Source organism: Notamacropus eugenii, chromosome 1, assembly GCF_028372415.1.
Source record: "Notamacropus eugenii isolate mMacEug1 chromosome 1, mMacEug1.pri_v2, whole genome shotgun sequence".
Lineage (NCBI taxonomy): Eukaryota > Metazoa > Chordata > Mammalia > Diprotodontia > Macropodidae > Notamacropus > Notamacropus eugenii.
Window position 1 is genome coordinate 171,184,485 of NC_092872.1, and position 18,960 is coordinate 171,203,444.

At 36.5% G+C, this 18,960-nt stretch overlaps 1 long non-coding RNA gene across 1 annotated transcript in view; it reads left to right on the forward strand.

The window, feature by feature from the left end:
• Window positions 1-15,974, forward strand: part of LOC140510345 (uncharacterized) — a 48,826-nt gene extending 32,852 nt beyond the window's left edge. The window contains exons 3-4 of the long non-coding RNA XR_011969206.1: window positions 2,037-3,534; window positions 15,587-15,974. This is a non-coding gene — a long non-coding RNA (uncharacterized lncRNA). The remainder of the gene's footprint in view (window positions 1-2,036; window positions 3,535-15,586) is intronic.
• Window positions 15,975-18,960: the final 2,986 nt, after the last annotated feature.

Consider the following 18,960-nt stretch of genomic DNA (forward strand, 5'->3'; position numbering starts at 1 on the left):
ATCAAATAGGCAAAGTTGACAGGAAAATGACACATGTTGGTGGAGTTATGGGAAAACATGTACATTAATGCTTTGCTGGTAGAGCTGTCAAATGGTTCAGTAGTTCTGGAAAGCAATTTGAAACTATACTCCCAAGTTAATAAACTATATATACTTTTTGGCCCAGTGAAACCACTACTCAGCTTATACCCTAAAGTGATCTAGAAGAAAAAGGGGACAAGCATCCTTTTGTACCAAAAATACTTACAACTTCTCGGCTTTGAAATGACAAAGAACTGGGAACTACATTTGCTCCTCAATTGGAGAATAACTGAACAGTTTGTGGTATATGATTTAACAAAACACTATAGGACCTATGAAGGAAGACACTATCTGCATCCAAAGAAAAAACTGATAAAATATGTATAGAATAATTTTTATATATATTTGTGTAAAGTAGACATCTCTAGTGCAGGGTGAGGAGGGAAGATAAAAAGGAATAAAGGAAAATTATCTGAAAATTACATGATAACTTTGCTATATATTTAAAAAACATATACTGTTATACATCGTTGATTCGCTGTTTCAAGTGCAATCATCTTTTTTTTTAATTCTACTGTGTTATGGAAATGTTTGTTTTATTTCATATATTAAAAATAAATAAACCAAATTAAAAAATTGCGCACTCTCTGTTACGTCTCTCAGTAAGTTCCTGCTTCAGAGGAAGGAATGGTACAACTCTAATAAAAGAATATAACTTCAAGCTGCCTAGGCAGCTTATACTCAAGAAGAAGCCCATTCAGTGCAATATTACATATGCAACAGAAGAGTTTAGCTATTGTGCACAAATTACGATTCTGGCATCCCTGTGAAGAAAACAAATTTCAGGATGAATGGGTGATTCTGAGGAATTGTGATGAAAGGTGATGGAGGATGAGTGAACCAATCTATTCTAAGACAGAGTGATGGAGAGCCTTCAAAGGCAGGGCAAAGTTAAATTTCAAGGGTAAGGAGTAATGGATACCCATTTCCCTCTTCTATCTTGGTCCTCAATTTATCTTGTCTTTGCTTTTGGGAAAACTTACAAGGTCTTTGTTAATTTGGGATGTCTATTTAGCAGCATTTTGCCTCGGAAATACTGTCAGCCTTCATGAGATATCTTCTTACATGGAAATGGAAGTGTTACAAGACAATGAAAAGGCCACGGAGATCCATATAGTGACTCTGTTACTGTATGACCTATGCAATGACTTCATATCTCATTTCCCTCTCTAAAATGACAGTTTGATTTGATTAACTTTAAGTCCTCTTTCACTGCAGCCAGGAATATTGGAAAGAATGTTGGTAGGTAAGTAAATCACAAGATCAGGGCTCAAATTTTAGCTCTGCCTTGCAGTAGCTGTGTGACCTTAAAGAAGTTGCTATTGCTCTCCAAAATGGAAATGGGGAAGTTATATTGAAATCCTTTCAACTTGAACATTCTATGACACTAGCAAATAGGGGCTCCCACTCAGCAATACTGAATCTAAATACTTGATCCATGATTTTTCCCCCTAAGCAAGAAGGGGCAGGACCTAGTAAAGTTTCCACACAAAGCATCTCAAGCTATGTGTCTGATTTTTAGGTGGTTGTAGAACAAATGCTTTTTTTCATGTGTTGGATTTATCCTTGACAAACTCTGTAATGCCCATTGATTATAGGCCAGCAGTTATATATCTTGTGTGCCTCAAGGCCGCTCCCATCTCTGTCTGTTGATTCAAGTGTGTTTATCAACAATTCTCTCTGAGAGTGACAAAACACATGGTGTGTGGATCCCACGCAGATTTGTCAATGTGCCTAATCTTGCATTCATGTACACTGGTATGACTCACATGTATTGCTGAGGAACTGTTCCATGCCAAACAATAGTAAAGACACCCACTTGAAGTCTTAGCAAATATGACTCCAGACATGAATAAATGATTGTTTCTGCATAACCATGGATTTTTTTGGCAGATGATGGAACAATTCATTAGATGAGACAAAGTTTTTTCTAATGTTTTCCATTTTCTTATCAGAATTAGGTGATGCAGGAATGATTTATGTACCATGGTACCCATCCTATAAAGGCAGCATCATAATTCATGGAGTGGAATGTAATATTTGGAGATTAATTCTGATCTCATTGGTATTGCTACCTAATCATTCATTTCATAAGAAAACTGTTCGGCAGTAGGTAAGTTTTGGAAAAACTCATTTTACTTTTGCTGCTTAAATTTTGTAACAAAATGCACTGTGCAAAATAAAAAATAAACATGCAAGCTCAAATAGTAGCATTTATATCGCATATTAGAATTAAAGTATCTACTTTGAGATTATTTTATTTAATAGCTTTTTTTATGAAGAGACAAAAGCTTTGAGAAGGAAAATATCTTTCTCAAAGTCATTTAGCAGTCAATAAACTCTATCCCAATCCCCCATTCCTTCCTCTACCCCTAACTCCCACCTCCACCCCAATAGCTTAGTGCTTTTTGAACTACATCATTCTGTTGAATTGCTTGTAATTTTTACATCCCTTGACTGGGGAAGAAAAGGCAATGAAGCTTTATTATTTCATTTCCGTCTCATCCAAGCATTTGAAAGTTTACAAAATGCTTTATATATGCTAACTCAATCGATTCTCACAAGAACATTATGAGGAAGGTTCTGTCCCCATATTGTAGATGAGACAACTGAGACACAGAGAGGTTAACTTGCCCAAGGTCAAATAACTAGTAAGTTTCTGAGGCATGATTCAAATTTAAGTCTTCTTGATTTCAAGTTCCATAGACTACACCCACTGACTCATCTGCATACCTATTTCACCTCTGTTTCTCTGTTTCATCTCTAGCTCTCAGCCTTAGTCTTGAAAATCTTAAGTTCTCTGACCTTGAAGTTCAAAGAGGTATTGTTTCTTTATGAACAAATATCTTATTTTGTTGTATTTTACTTTATTGTGCTTTGCAATTATTGTGTTTTCTTTCAAATTGAAGGTTTGCAGCAACCTTGCATGAAGAAAGTCTGTTGGTGTCATTTTTCCAATAGCATGTGCTCACACTGTGTCTCTTTGTCACAGTTTGGTAATTCTCACAGCATTTCAAACTTTTTCATTATTATTATCTGTTATTGTGATCTGTGATCTTTGATGCTACTGTTGTAACTGTTTTGGGGTTTCATGAATGGTGCCCTTAGAAGACAGTGAACTTAATCATAATAAATATTGTATATGTTCAGACTGTTCCATGAACTTGTTGTTCCTTCCATCTCTAGACAGGACAATATTGAAATTGTCAATTAATAATATTACAATGGCCTCTAAACATTCAGGTGAAAGGAAGAGTCAACAGATCTGGTGAACTTCATTGTTGTTGTCTTCAGTTAAGAACTTGCTACATCCAACTCTACCTTCAGCAACCACTACCCTGATCAGTCAGTAGGAATCAACTTCAAGGCAAGACCCTCCACCATCAAAAAAATTATAACTCACTGAAGGCTCAAATGATGGTTAGCATTTTTAGCAAGTATTTTTAAATTAAGGTATGTACTCTTTAAAGACATAATGCTATTACACACTTAGACTACAGTCTAGTGTAAATGTAGCTTTTACATGCACTGGGAAACCAACAATTTGCATGACTTGATTTATTGTGATAGTCACTTTATTTTGGCAATCTGGAACCAAATCTATAATATCTCTGAGGTATTCCTGTACTACTTTCTTCTATGATGAAGTATGGGAGAGATGGAGCAAAGATCCTAGATATTTCTAAGAAAGACATATTTAATTCCAATGTATGGTGGATTTTTTTTTTAAAAACAGGACTTACTATTTCTGTTGAGAGCACTGTTATTAATCAAGTAGCTCCGGATTGTAACTTCAGGATCATTCTTAAATTGATTCCCCTCCCCCTTGCTGAGTCTTGTTCCTTCTATTTCCACAGCATCCCTTGTACCACACCACTTTCTTCTGCTACACAGCTACTCTACTAGTTTAAGTCCTTATCACCTGTCTTCTAGATTATCACAATAGTTTCCTAATTTGTCCCCTTGCTTGCAAGATTTTCCCTCTCACGAGCCATCCTATACACAGCAGCTTAATTAATATTTCTAAGACATAGATCTGAGCATATCTCCTCCCTGCTTAAAAAAAGAAAACTTCAGTGGTTCCCTATTCCCTCTGAGTTAAATTACAAATTCCTATGTAATTTAAGCCCTCAACCATCTGACTCCAAATGATGCTTTCATGTTTACTTCACATTGTTACCCTCAGTAAACTATATATTCCAGCCAAAATGGCTTATTTTACATTTTTTGAATTAAAATATTACATTTACTGATGTGGAGCCTTTATACAGAGTGTATTCCATGCTTTCTTCAAGCTGCAGATCAGGTGGAACTTCTAATCAAATCCTTTGCTGGTTCTTCCATTTAATCTTTCTTCTTAAATTGTCTTGTGTTTCTTTACCCTCAAATTATTATCCTATGTCACTCTCTCTCCCCTTCTCTTACATTCTTTTATTTAAAGTTGCACACAGACTTTCCTCCTTTTCCTCTCCTTTCACTGAACTTTAATCCTTCACCATCTACTTGTGACTTCATCACTCAACTGAAAAGACTTTCTCCATAATCATCAGTGAACTTTAAATTGCTAAATCTGCTGGTCTTTTCTCTGTTCTCTTCCTTCTTGACCTCAATGCCCCATCTGACTCCTTTCCTCTCCTCCCCTCCCCTCCCCTCTTCTCCCCTCCTCTCTGCTCCCCTTCACTTTTCCCCTTCCCCTTTCCTTTCCTTTTCCTTCGTCACACATTAGAGGACACTAGGTCCCTGCCTAAGGGATGGCTTCTGGACCCTCCTGGCTTAAGAGTGATTATCAGCATTAACTGTTGCTGTTTGCCTCCCAGTCTGATGTCATTTTTTTCTATGCCTCAGTAAAGTGGCCATCCCCTGGCTGTCCATTAAAGAGGCCTATTCACTGAATGGGCATTACCTCACCCTAAGTGAGTTCCTGAGTAGACCTTGGCCTAAAGGGGCCAACGTCTCCCATGGCATCCTGGGTCATCTCCAGTCATCCTGATGAATATCTGGTCACTGGATTCAGATGGCTCAGGAAGAGAAAGTGAGGCTGGTGACCTTGTATAGCCCTCCCTCACTCAAAACAAAGTCAAGTACAAATCATGTCATCATTCTCTGATGGCATGGTCTTCTTCAGCAACAAAGGATGAACACAAAAACAATATGTTGTCTCTTTTGGCTAAATTTTAAGGCAATGAATGTTTGCTTTTCTCATTGCATTTCTAGTGCTTAGAATAGTGCCTGATACAGACTATGTGCTTACTAAATGATTTTAAATTGATTATCTATATATCTATTGTTTTCTTTGTCATTCTGTCCTCAGTGCCTAGCAGAGTGCCTTGAATCTAGTAAGCTTTTAATAAATGTTGATTGAACCTAACATAACATCATATTTTAGTTCTCTTTGGCACAGAATTGCTATAATGATAATTTAATACATTTGCATACAAGGACTTTTTCATATAATATTTCACTTAATGTGCATAACAACCCTAGAAAATAAGTAAAACAGATTAGCCTCCATTATTAGCCTCCATTTTATTAAGGGGCAATTAAAGCTCAGAGAGCTTAAAAGTTCCATGCCTAATAAGTAGTAGATCTGGAGTATACCCAGGGCTTTGGACATGGTCCAGTGGAACGTGTATTGGTTCAGAGAACCGAGTACTGTATTGTAGTTAGAGGATCTAGTTTCAAATGCTACCTCTGATGTTCTCTACCTGTGTGATCTTAGATACGTCACTGAGCATTCCTAAGCCTCAGTTTCCTCATAGGAAAAATATAATGGTTAGACTACATGGCTCCTAGTTCTTCTTCAGCTTTAAATTGATTATCCTATGATTAAGTCCATAGTTTTTTATAGTTCACATTATTATTAATATTTATGGTTTACAAAGTATTTTTTCTGCAGATGCCCTGAAATAAAGAATTTATTATCACCCTCGTTTTAGAGATGAGGAAACATTCAATTAAAGACTTGGTCTTAATTATAATGCCAGTAAGTACTGTTGTCATTGCCTGAACTAAGGTCTTTTGACTCCAGTACTCTTTCTATCACACCACCGTTTTATGCAACACCTCAACTATACATCTCCTAGGCTAGTTAAGAGATCTTTTATCCTGAAAGGAAGTTAGTGCTCCATCTCATTCTGTATTCAAACTCTGGGTCAAAAGGAAACCTATACTTTTATTTTCACTGTGCTATTCTGAAATTTAATAACTTTTTACATATTTCTAGGAGTAAGCAAGAAGAACAGGTCCACATCAGCCTAATTCAAGGCCAGTTTGGTCTCTCTTTTCCTTCCATCAGTATCATGTGCATACTTTTCCTCCCAGCCTAACTGTTCTTCCATCTCTCTTCTAAAATGAAATTCAATTTTTATTATAAATCCAATGCATGTGAAAGATAAGCAGCTCCTGTGAGGATTTTTATTAATCCCAAAGCAGAAAGAAATCAGAGAGCACAGAAAGAGGGCAGAATGGGAAGGTTATAAATCAGCAGAGTGAAAACAGAGAAACTGTAAGAGATAAGCGCCAGAGTCTATCATGTGTGCAGTGGTTTCCATTTTATGACACTGTGGTTCACCTACAGTGAAATGGGTGAAAGGCCAAAATACAAGTAACAATGTTTTACTGTAGCCCACTCTGATGTAAAGGGTCTTGGAATTGAAATCAGAAGACCTGGGTTGGACTGCTAGCTATGTTACTTTTGATTAGTCCCTTATATTTTTGCTGGCAATGCTGGTTATCTGTTCTGTGAAATGGGAATGAAGAATTCATGCAGTGCCCATTTTTCAGCATAGTTGTCAGGATAATATGGTATGAAATGATGCTTTATTATTTTAAAGAACCATTCAACTTAAGTTATTTCTGCTTTCCTGTGCATCCCAGGTTTAGATGTAGACAGAGCATTTGAAGGGTCTGAAAATGCAGAATCAAAAGACTAAACTCTGATAGGGACCTTGATTAACTGGATGACTACCACATTATCATATATCTTCACCATCTTGAAGTAATACCTTGATGAATCAATAATCTCATTTCTATGGTTATTTACTTTATAATTCAGATGGAAACCCACATATGCCTTTTAATCTTTGTGATTTTTATCTATGTCTTCCACAGAGGACCCCACACACACAATGCATTACAGGACTTCTAATCCTTTCCACTGTTCATGGGTACCCATAAAACACTTTGAGGGTTCATATGCCATCCCTCTGGCTGACCATATGATTAATCTCTGGCCATTTCTTTCTGATCATGCACATCCTTGATGATGTCCTTTACACTTCTTTTGCACAAGTCAGAATTGGTCATATGTTGCTGTCCAGCATGTGTTTCTTCATTGCCCTTTGAGCAGTCTATAATTCTATTACAACTGAAAATTTGGTGTTTCAGGAATAATAGCCAAATATTTCCAAGAGATGGTGAGTTAAAAAAGATATATTTTTGCAGGAGGGAATGCCTTGAGATTGTTGGAAGTATTATGCATTTTCCCAAAGGCAATCAATTCCATTCTCCTTCTTTAATTTGGTTATGGGCCAAGTCTGACACACACATAACACACATGTGCACATACACACATACAAACATACATACACACATCCTAATTGGAATAATTAAACAATGCCCATGCCAGTTTACGCCATACTTCAATGGATCTGTGATTTGTGACCTCATTGATGGAGATATACCACCTCTGGTGAGGCAGACCACCATATACACGTGCCTTCTAATTGTGGCTCATCAATTGTGACTCATCATTTCTTCTAAATCCCCTATGGAGGTCCTTCCAATATCCTAGGATTCTTTTTCTAGTTCTCCTTACTCTTCATGGATATCAATGGAGTTCATAGATTCTCTATTGGTTATTCCTCATTCTAATCCCCAAGCCATCATCCCATATAATGTTACACTGTAGTATGGAGGTGTCTCTGCCAATGCAATGAATTTTCTAGAAGGGCTTCAGGCATAGTCTGGTAACAGACAAGGTCTGATGCTTGTTTGTGTTTTTTTGGGGGGGCTAGACTAATAGAGACTCTTCACTAGTAGCCTGGCAACCCGGTGAAGAATTCTTTCACTATGTCAACCCAACTCATGTAACTATATGCCCTGATATGGGCAGTGTACCTTCTTCATTGATATTTTTTGTTTCTATGTATATTGCCTGGCCAATCACTTTTGAGTGGCTCTATACTACTTTGAAAAAAATCTTTTAGTGTTCAGGGGTTCTCTGCAAATCCCCTGACCATTTGTGCCTTGCACATATCATTCATCATGATAGTGTTGAGCACTTTTAGTGAGCATATGGAGTACTCTTAGCCATTCAGGGAGAGTGGGGCACACATTAAGAGAAACATTGAGGCATTAGAGAATAATCAGAGAGTAGAGACCAGGATTATGAAAGGCAAATGAGGACTGACTGAAAGAAAAACAGGCAAATCTCCAAGCAATATAACATTTACTAACAGAGGCATGCTGCCTGCCAATATATGGATCAATGACTTGCTTCCATTTATGCCAAAGACCCTGAGCCAAAGGACAGTTTCCCTTTTAGAGGGTTTGGGGAATACAGAGCAAAGACAGAATAGGGTAGGTGACAGCATGGGATTGGGGGCAACATGATTGGTTATAAAGCTGAGGCTCAGGGAACAATGTAATTGGTTAGAAGTTTGGCAGTGGGGTTAAGAGGTCATTACCCACCCCCTTCTTCTCTCATGACACTAAGAAAGTATTCCTTTTCTGAGTCCTGGTGTGAGATAGCAGGCAGACATTTGGACAGCAAAGCAGACATCTTTGAAGGATTGCTTGGTGGTGTCAAGATAACAGGTTTACTTTCACACATATTCCTGAAAGTCAATTAAATAAATTCCTTGAGGCAAGATGAACTGGGTTTTTTAACTTAACTCATTATAGGCCACCTGAACTCTGAACGAAGTTCAGAGGCAAAGAAACATAACTTAAACAGGCACAGGACAAAATCAATTAATTGTAAATAGGATCAATAAATGAATGATAAAGGATCAATCTTAGTCTCCTTGGAATGTTCAGTTTGGCAAGAGAAGAGAAAATAGAGACATGGTGCTTCTATTCCAATATTTTCAAGGCTACATATACAAGAGAGATCAGACTTATTCTTTGTGACTGTAGAGGACAAAACCAATATTAGTAGATTAAAGAGATTTTTTGTTTAATTTTGTGAACTGGATCTTTGAGTTCATCAGTCAGTCAGTAAACATTTATTAAGTGTCACTTCTGTGCCAGGCATTGTGCTAAGCACTGGGGATCCAAAAGAGGCCCCACCCTGAAGGAGCTTAAAATACAATGAGAGAGAGACATGAAGCAAGCAAACGTACAAATAAGCTATATAGAGGATAAATAAGAAATGAGAGAATGCTCTAGAATTAAAAGAGATTGGCAAAGGCTTCCTGTAGAATGTGAGATTTAGCAGGGACTTAAAGGAGGCCAGGGAAGGCAGTAGGTAGAGATGAGCATGAAGAAACATGACCAGTCTGAGAAGTCTAAGAGAATTGCCTGGGGCAATTGCCCAGAATCACACAATTGGTACCTATCAGAGGCTAGACTTAAACTCAGCATTTCTCTGAGGCTGGCTCTCTAAGGCACTAGGCCATGCCTATTCTTAGGCTGAAATTAGAGGAGCAAATATTAATTTAATTTAAAGATGAACATTCTACAATGACAACTGCCTAGCTTTCAACAGTGGTGGCACCAGATAAGAACATGCTTTAGCCGAGTCACTTGTTCCTTTCCACTCCATCTGTTATGTGCCTAATCTTTTCATTTCTATAGTGTCAACAAAATTTTTCCTGTATTTTCATGGTGAATGTGGCCTTTATTGAGTGCACATGAATCTGGAGTACCTTCTATCTTCCCATTTGTCAGCTTGAACTAATTTACCTCTCTAATAATTTACCTCTTTCCCTTCTGGGTGATCACATGCTTTTGAATAAGGTGCACCCTTCTATTACCAATATCACATTCCGCTTCCCTCTCACGAAGTCTCAGTTAAACACCAGAGTTGGTGTTTTCCAACTTATATTAAAATTCCCAATGCAGTTATTATTTTGCCCATGTTCTTAGCATTATTCTATAGACATCTGAGGCCATAAGCCTTATTTGCAATTATTTTCCTTGTTATTTTCTCCTGAGAGTTACAGGCCACTGCCCATAACACAGCTGCTTCCTATTCAGCAGAATGAGAAGATGAGTCTGCACTACTCTCCATGGCACAAAAACAATCGGTCAAACCGAATGGAAAGTTGGGAGTAGGTCAAATTCTTTGACTTAATAGTCAATGGACACTCCAGCAGAAACTGCTTATAAGGCTACTATAATGAGGTCATACAGAATGAGACAGAAAGTATGGTTCAAAGGAAAGAACACTGGGTTTGGAGATGAAAACTCATTCTAGTAGGGATTCTGTGATTTATGTTCTAGGTAGTAACTGATGGGGTACAGACTCTGGGAACCTTGTTGAACTCCCCTATAATCTTCCTAGTTAATCTGGCCTTTCATACTCAAATCTGACACCCTTAACCTAACCTGGCCCTCCATTGTCTGTTACCTCTGGATTGCCCTACCTGCTTCCCACCCAAGTCCTCAATTATCTGATACCTCCCAATTGTCTCCAGCTGTTTCTCACCCTTGATTACATCACTAGTTATCCCCACCTTATCAAGATCTTCTTTAGACCCCCCTCCCAGACTACTAGACCACCTCTAGATACTTCCCATGGTCTTTCTGTACATGAGTTCCATCTTTCCTCCATGAAGGCATTCAGATTCAGTCCAGCTCAAACTCTGTGTAGCTGAGATTCCATCTGACTCGTTTAATAATATAAGTGTCACAAATGGTTAGGCTCCTTAAGAGTCAACTCAATATGGCAAATCTTTAATAAACTTTGTTTTACTTTGGCTGGAAGAAGTCTTGAGTCAAATTCATTTGGCCGGACCCAGCGTGTCGGTACTTTGAGGTCCCAAGCACCCCAAACCTCATCATTATGGTTCTCTAACTTCCACAGTAGTTGTGTAACTTTAGACAAGTCATTTAACTCTTTAAGCCTTACCCTCTCTATAAAATGGAGCTAATACTACTTGTTCTATGTACCTTATGTAGTTAGGAACAAATAAGATACTGACTGTGAGAGAACTTTCATTATAAACTTTAGCCTACTTGTTTCCCTTCTTTTATTATGGTAAATAAACCTTAATCTCCTGCTTCCCTAGTCTCTGTGATTTAGAATAAAATTTCTCCAGGTCATCTACTGTTAACCTTTTTTTGTCATTAATTGCTTTGGTAGTCTGGTGAAGCATATGTATTCTTTTTCACAATATCTTTTTTTTAAATTCATAATTGGAAGCAATGCTAAATTTCAGTTAGTGGTTAGTGAATATAAAGACACATTTTTCCCATTCAAATTTGTAGGCCTCTTGAAATCTAGACAGGGCTTCTTAAACTATTTCTGCTCAGATCCCTTTTTGGCAGGATGCAGTGCAAGGTGCGCATGTTTTGTGTTCCAAACCAAGTCTACAATGAAGTTGCTTGATGCAGCACCAGCAAGTGCTGCCAGAAACACCTCGAATTCATTAGGCATTTGATTTTAAAATAATTTTTGGTTGTTGCATGTTCCGAAACCTTTTACTATTACCAAATTTTTCCTGACTCCATATGAGGTTTCCACCCATAGCTTAAGAAATTCTGATCTAGACCAGTTTTCCTCAGGCTAAGAACCCCTTCCCAAGGTGAAAATTCCTTTCCTCTGACACATTCATATTGCCCTGTTTTGATCTTCATCCTGCACTGATCACTCACTTTTGTGATTTCATCATGTAGTTCGAAGGCCTACCAGAATTGCCAACTACGGTTCTTATCTTCTATAACGTCAGGGTTTATGATGACCCTTCTAACATTTTGACATTCTATTTAATCAACATTTCTAACTTTCATAATTTCTACCTCCACTGTCCATTAATTACTCATAGATGTGTTCATTTCTTAGACATTCCTGCTACTTCCAGTTATTTTAAGATTCCAAACTCTGAAGCTTGTTGGGAGTAGGGATTGTTTCTTTGTTTCTTTCTTTCCTTCTTTCTTTCTTTTTTTCCTTCTTTCTTTCTTTCCTTCCTTCCTCCTTTCTTTCCTTCCTTCCTTCTTTCTTTCTTTCTTTCTTTCTTTCTTTCTTTCTTTCTTTCTTTCTTTCTTTCTTTCTTTCTTTCTTTCTTTCTTTCTTTCTTTCTTTCTTTCTTTCTTTCTTTCTTTCTTTCTTTCTTTCTCTTTCTTTCTTTCTTTCTTTCTTTCTTTCTTTCTTTCTTTCCTTCCTTCCTTCCTTCCTTCCTTCCTTCCTTCCTTCCTTCCTTCCTTCCTTCCTTCCTTCCTTCCTTCCTTCCTTCCTTCTTTCTTTCTTTCTTTCTTTCTTTCTTTCTTTCTTTCTTTCTTTCTTTCTTTCTTTCTTTCTTTCTTTCTTTCTTTCTTTCTTTCTTTCTTTCTTTCTTTCTTGTCTTTCATTATTTAGTCCAGGAGTGGGGAACCTTGGGCCTCAAAACCATATGTGGCCCTCTAGGTCCTCAAGTGTAGCCCTTTGACTGAATCCAAACTTCACAGAACAAATCCTCTTAAAAAATTATTTGTTCTATAAAACTTGGGCTCAGTCAAAAGGTCATACCCAAGGATCTAGAAGGCCACAGGTTCCTCACCTTTGATAGTCATTGCATTAGCATTCTTGACTCTTTCCAGGCTGTTTCTCTTTATTGTATTGTAAGCACTATGTAGATTGATTTTGTTCACTTGTATTAGTTTATACTAGCTGCTCCATATTTCTTTGAATTTGTCCTTTTGCCATTTATTATGGTATAATGATATTGCATTGTGTTAATGACATCATTTGTATAGCCTTTCCCCAATTTATGAATGCTTACTTTATTCTTACTTCTTTCTATCGCAAAAATGCTGTCAAATTTTTGTATATATATATATATATATATATACATATATACATATATACACATATATACACACATATATACACACATATATACATATACATATATACATATACATATATATATATACACATTCTCTCCTTTTTCCTTTTATCTATTTAAGTGTACAGGCCTAGTAGTGGTATTCCTTGGTAAAAAGGTAAGCTCAGTTACTATTGACTTTGAAGGTATAGCTCCAAATTGCTTTCCAGAACTATGGCACCAAAACAGAGCTTCACCAATCAATCAATAAGAATTTATTAATCACCTGCTACGTGCCAGGCAGTGCACTAGCTGACAGAAATACAAATAATAAATAAACTTTTACTTATAAGAAGATTGCATTGTAACTACAATGTTAGTGCCCACATCCCACAACCCCTAATGATTTCCCTTTTTCTTCTTTGTAATCTTCCCCAATCTGATGAGTATGATTTGGAACCTCAGAGCTCTTTTGATTTCTATTGCTCTTAGTCATGTAGAGTATTTTTCATATTGTTGTTCATTGCTTGCATTGAAAACTACCCTTTCATATCCTTTGATAATTTGTTCATGGAAGAATAGCTCTTTTTCATATATATTTATATCGTTTCTCTATATAACTAAGATATCAAACCTTTATAAGTGAACTTTTACTACAAAGCTTTTTGCCCAATTAAGTGTTTCCTTCCCTTATAATTCCAAATATATTTTGAATTTGAAAAACTTCCCAATTTTATGTATTTTATTGTTATGATTATCATATTCCTTGTTGGTTTAAGAACAGCTCTCTCTCTCTTCTTTCTCTCACTCTCTCTCTGAATCTCTTTTTCTCACTCTCTGCCCCATTCCCTCTGTTCACTGCTATAAAATGTATCTTTCCTTTCTTTTCTAATTTGCTTATGATATATAACTTTAAATCTATGGCATGTATCTCTGTGGACCTTTCTGTGAGATGTTGATTTATACCTATCTTATAGCACATTCCAATTTTCATTGTAGTCAAAGACTGAGTCCTAGTTAGTGTCTTCACTGTACTTTTATATTCTCCTCTTTCTGGCGCTTGTGTATCTAATCTATCCTATTGCTCAACTTTTATACTTTTAATTAAATACCAAATATTTTTGAGGGCAGATAGGGCAGATAGAACACTGAACCTGGAGTCAGGAAAACCTAAGTCCACACTGGTCTCAAACATTTACTGACTGTGTAACCCTGGGCAAATCACTTAATCCTGTTTGCCCCCATTTCCTTATATTATGTAAAATGAACTGGAGAAGGAAATGGCAAACCACCCTGTTATATTTGCCAAGAAAATCCAAATGGAGTCATGGAGAGTTAGACATGACTGAATAACAACAAGATGGTTTTGATAGTTATTGCTCCGTTGTATAGTTTGAGATTCTTTTCTTTCTGCTTTTCCCCCCCATTATTTTACTTAAGGTTTTTGAACTTTTATTTCTACAGACTAGTTTTGTTATTATTTTACCAGTCATATAAAGTAATCCTTTGGCAGTTTGCTTGGTACGTCAATCAATCTATAAATTACTTTAGGTAATGGTGCCATTTTTTATTATATTGGCACTTCCCAACCCTGAGTGGTTTATAACTTAAATTATTTAGATTTCTTTTTCATTTCTGTAAAGAGTGTTTTGTAGTTGTATTCATATGATTCCTGTGGGTCTTAGTAGACTACCTGATACTTTATACACTGTGTATAAATACTTTATACATTGTGTTATTTTGAATGGGATTTCTTTTTCTGTCTCTTCCTGCTGGTTTTTGTTGGTAATATATGAGAAGATGAATATTTTTGTGGATTTATTTTATATCTTGCTACTTTACTGAAGTTATTAAGTATCTAAATTAATTATCAGTGAATCTATAGAATTTAAAAAGGACTTATTACGCACAAAGAATGATGCCAAGTACTGAAGATACAAACAGAAAAACAAAAAAGTCTGTATTCTCACAGAGCTCACATAAATTTAGGGGGGCATAACACATGTAGAGGGTATCAACTAAAAGTCAGATGGAAGCCAAGTGGTCCTGAGGGTACAATGCAACACAGATGCTAATGCATCTTCTTTAAAGTAATTTCCTCTGAAAAACCATATATATCTGTATCAAATATATATATATATATATATATATATACACACACACACATATATATATACACATGTACAAATATATGTACACATATATAGATGCATATATGTACGTAAATGCATATGTGTGTATGTATATGTGTGTGTATTATATAGAGAGCTTCCACTCTAAGAAGGAAGGAACTACAGTACCTGAAGAGGTATTTGTCAGTTCTTATCTTCATAAGGTTTAATTCCTTCTCTGAAGACTGTAGAATCTGTTTTGGAACAAGAGCTGGTGGCCTATGGTGGGAGGAACATTACTATTCCCTGTTCTTATTGGTTTGGGGTCCTATTCTATCTCCCTTGGTGTCTGTGGGAAGGTGGTGGTTGTAATGGATATGGTGTTTTGATTAGTTTGACATCTGTTTCTTCCTGTATCTCTTTCAGGGCATTCTCCTGCTTCATGAAGCTGCCTTGAATACTTTGAAAGTGACAGTAGGAGGAGATGGCTGGATCCTTTTCCATGAGTTGCTCTCCTAAATGACAAAAGTGATTTGAGGCAGGAGAAAGTTGTGAAAATTGGCAGCATCATATCATTTGCAAAAATGATTAGTTTAAAAAAAATTCCTATGCTTATTTAGTAAATTTGTTTTTCTTGCTTTACTTCTATAGCTAGCATTTTTTTGCAACCATGTTAAATAATAGTTGTGATAATGTTTTTTTAATTATCATTGTTATTAACTATTTTGTTTATACTTTTTCTAACATTGAACTAATTTTAAATTCCTGGTTGAACATGAAATTTAAAAATAATTTGCATTAATAAAACTAATATAATTAAGAGATTGGTCAATGGAGTGGAAAAATCTGTGCATCAAATATATTTGATTTGGATCTGATATCAAAGATATATAGACAACTAGTAGAAATATATAACACAAAAAAACTATCCTCAATAAATAAATGGTGAGAAGATATGAACAGTCCTCAAAAGAAGAAAAAAAAATTAATAACTATTTGAAAAGAATGCCTCAAATCACTAATAATAAGAAAGACGAAAATCAAAATAACCCTAATGTTTCACCTCATACTCACTCAATTGAAAAAGGTGACAGAAGACAGAAATAGTATTGTCATGTCAAGGATTGTAGAAAGACAGATATACTAATGAGTTGTTGGTTGGGGTATGAATCAGTTCAATAGATCAGAAAGACAATTTGGAATTTTTGCAAATAAATGACTAAAATATCTATATTCTTTGACCCAGAAATTCTATTGCTAGGAATATGCACAAAAGAAATCAGTGACATAATAAAGAGACCCAACACACACTCAAAATACTTAAAGCAGGAGTTTTCAAGGTAGCAAAGAATTATAAAGAAGCCAATGTTCATTGTTTGGGAAATGGCTAAAGATATTAAACATCATGCACTATTATTGTATCATAAGAAGTAATAAACATAATAAATGTGGAGAAGTATGAAGATTTAAAAGAACTGATACAAAGCGAAATAAGCAGAATCAGAATCATGAGCCATACACATTGCCTACATCCATGCAAATGAAAGGAACAACAAAAACACTCTAAATAAAACGACACAAAATTCAAGTGATTTTTTCATCTCAAAGAAGAGATACCTCTCCCTATTATAGAGGGAGGTTATTGTGAGTGTGAAACACTGCATTTAACATTAATTTTTTGTGCAGCTGATTGTTTTGTTGAACATTGTTTCCTCTTTAAAAAAAATATTTAGGCAGAGCCAAGATGGCAGAGTAGAAAGACACCCATACTCTAGCTCTTCCCCTACAGCCCTTAAAATGCCTGTAAAAGACAACTTTAAGCAAATTGTAGAGCAGCAGAAGCCACAGAACAAGAGTGAAAGAGATTTCCAGCTCAAGGTAGACTGGAAAGTCAACAGGAAAAGAATATTGCATGGGGTACAGAGCTGAATAGAGCCCACAGAGACCAGCCCAGATTTGGCTGCTAGGCACCAGCAGGAGCAGGATCAGAACAGGCCTCAGGGGTGGAATCCTCAGCAGCAGTGGCAGTTCTCGCATCCCTCAACCCACAAGTGTCAAAGAAAGCTTCAAAGGTCAGTGAGGAACCTTTTTCATCTGGGAAAAGGAACATGGGCTGGCTCTGCCTGCAGCAGCCATTTCATTGGCAGTGTCCATTGTTGGAGCCGCTGCCTAAAGCCCCTGTGGGAACTGAGCAGCTGATCTAAATCTCAACCCTGAGTCTGGCCCTGGGGTGAGAAGGAGGAGTGCTGGCAGAGCTGGAGGCAGTTGTGGGGAGGGAATTCTACTACTCTCAGATACTGGGCAGAAAAGTTTTTGGCTGCTCTTGGACCAGTGTGCAGGCCAAGAGAGGAGCAAACTCCTCTCTCTTGATTGTGCTACTTTGGAGGAACTGAGAACTTTCAGGTCCCCAGGGTATACCCTCCTCTTGACAAAGGATTCAAAAGTCAAATAACTGACTGGGAAAATTCCCAAAAAAAGGAAAAAAATAAGACTATACAGGGTTGTTTTCTTGATGAACAGAATTTTCTTCCATCCTTTTGGATGAGGAAGAACAATGCATACTGTCAGAGGAAGTCAAGGTCTCTGCCTCCAGTACCTCCAAAATAAATATACAATGGTCTCAGGCCATGGAAGAGCTTGAAAAGTGAGTCAACAGCTTCCAAAAGAAGACCCAAAAATGCTGAAGGAAATAACATCTTTAAAAATGAACTAACTCAATTGGCAAAAGAGGTTCAAAAAGTCAATGAGGAGAAGAATGCTTTAGAAGGCAGAATTAGTCAAATGGAAAAGGAGGTTCTAAAGCTCACTGAAGAAAACAGTTGCTTAAAAATTAGAATGGAGCAGATGGAAGCTAATGATGTTCTGGGAAACCAAGAAATTACAAAACAAAACCAAAAGAATGAAAAAATAGAACATAATGTGAAATATCTCATTGGAAAAACAACTGACCTGAAAAAATAGATCCAGGAGAGACAATTTAAAAATTATGTGACTACATAGGCATGATCATAAAAAGATCCTAGACATCGTCTTTCATGAGATTATCAAGGAAAACTGCCCTGATATCCTAGAACCAGAGGGCAAAATAAATGTTGAAAGAATCCACCAATCCACCAATCATCTCCTGAAAGAGATCCAAAAAGAGGAACTCCTAGGAATACTGTAGTCAAATTCCAGAGTTGCCAGGTCAAGGAGAAAATATTGCAAGCAGCTAGAAAGAATCAATTAATGTATTGTGGAAATACAATTAGGATAACACAAGATCTAGCATCTTCTACATTAAGGCATTAAAGAGCTTGGAATATGATATTCCAGAAGTCAAAGGAACTAGGATTAAAACCAAGAATCAGTTACCCAAGAAAACTGAGTATAATTCTTCAAGGGAAAAAATTGTAATTCAATGAAATAGAGGACTTTCAAGCATTCTTGATGAAAAGACCAGAACTGAATAGAACATTTGACTTTCAAACACAAGAATCAAGAGAAGCATGAAAAGGTAAACAAGAAAGGGAAATCATAAGGGGCTTTCTAAAGTTGAACTGTTTACATTCCTACATGGAAAGATAACATTTGTAACTCTTGAGACTTTTCTCAGCATTTGGGTAGTTGGAGGGATTATATACACACACACATATATATATGTGTGTGTGTATATCTATATCTATATCTATATATCTGTATCTCTCTCTCTCTCTCTCTCTCTCTATATATATATATATATATATATATATATATACATATATATAAAATATATATAGAGACAGACAGCACAGGGCGAACTGAATAAGAAGGCATGATAT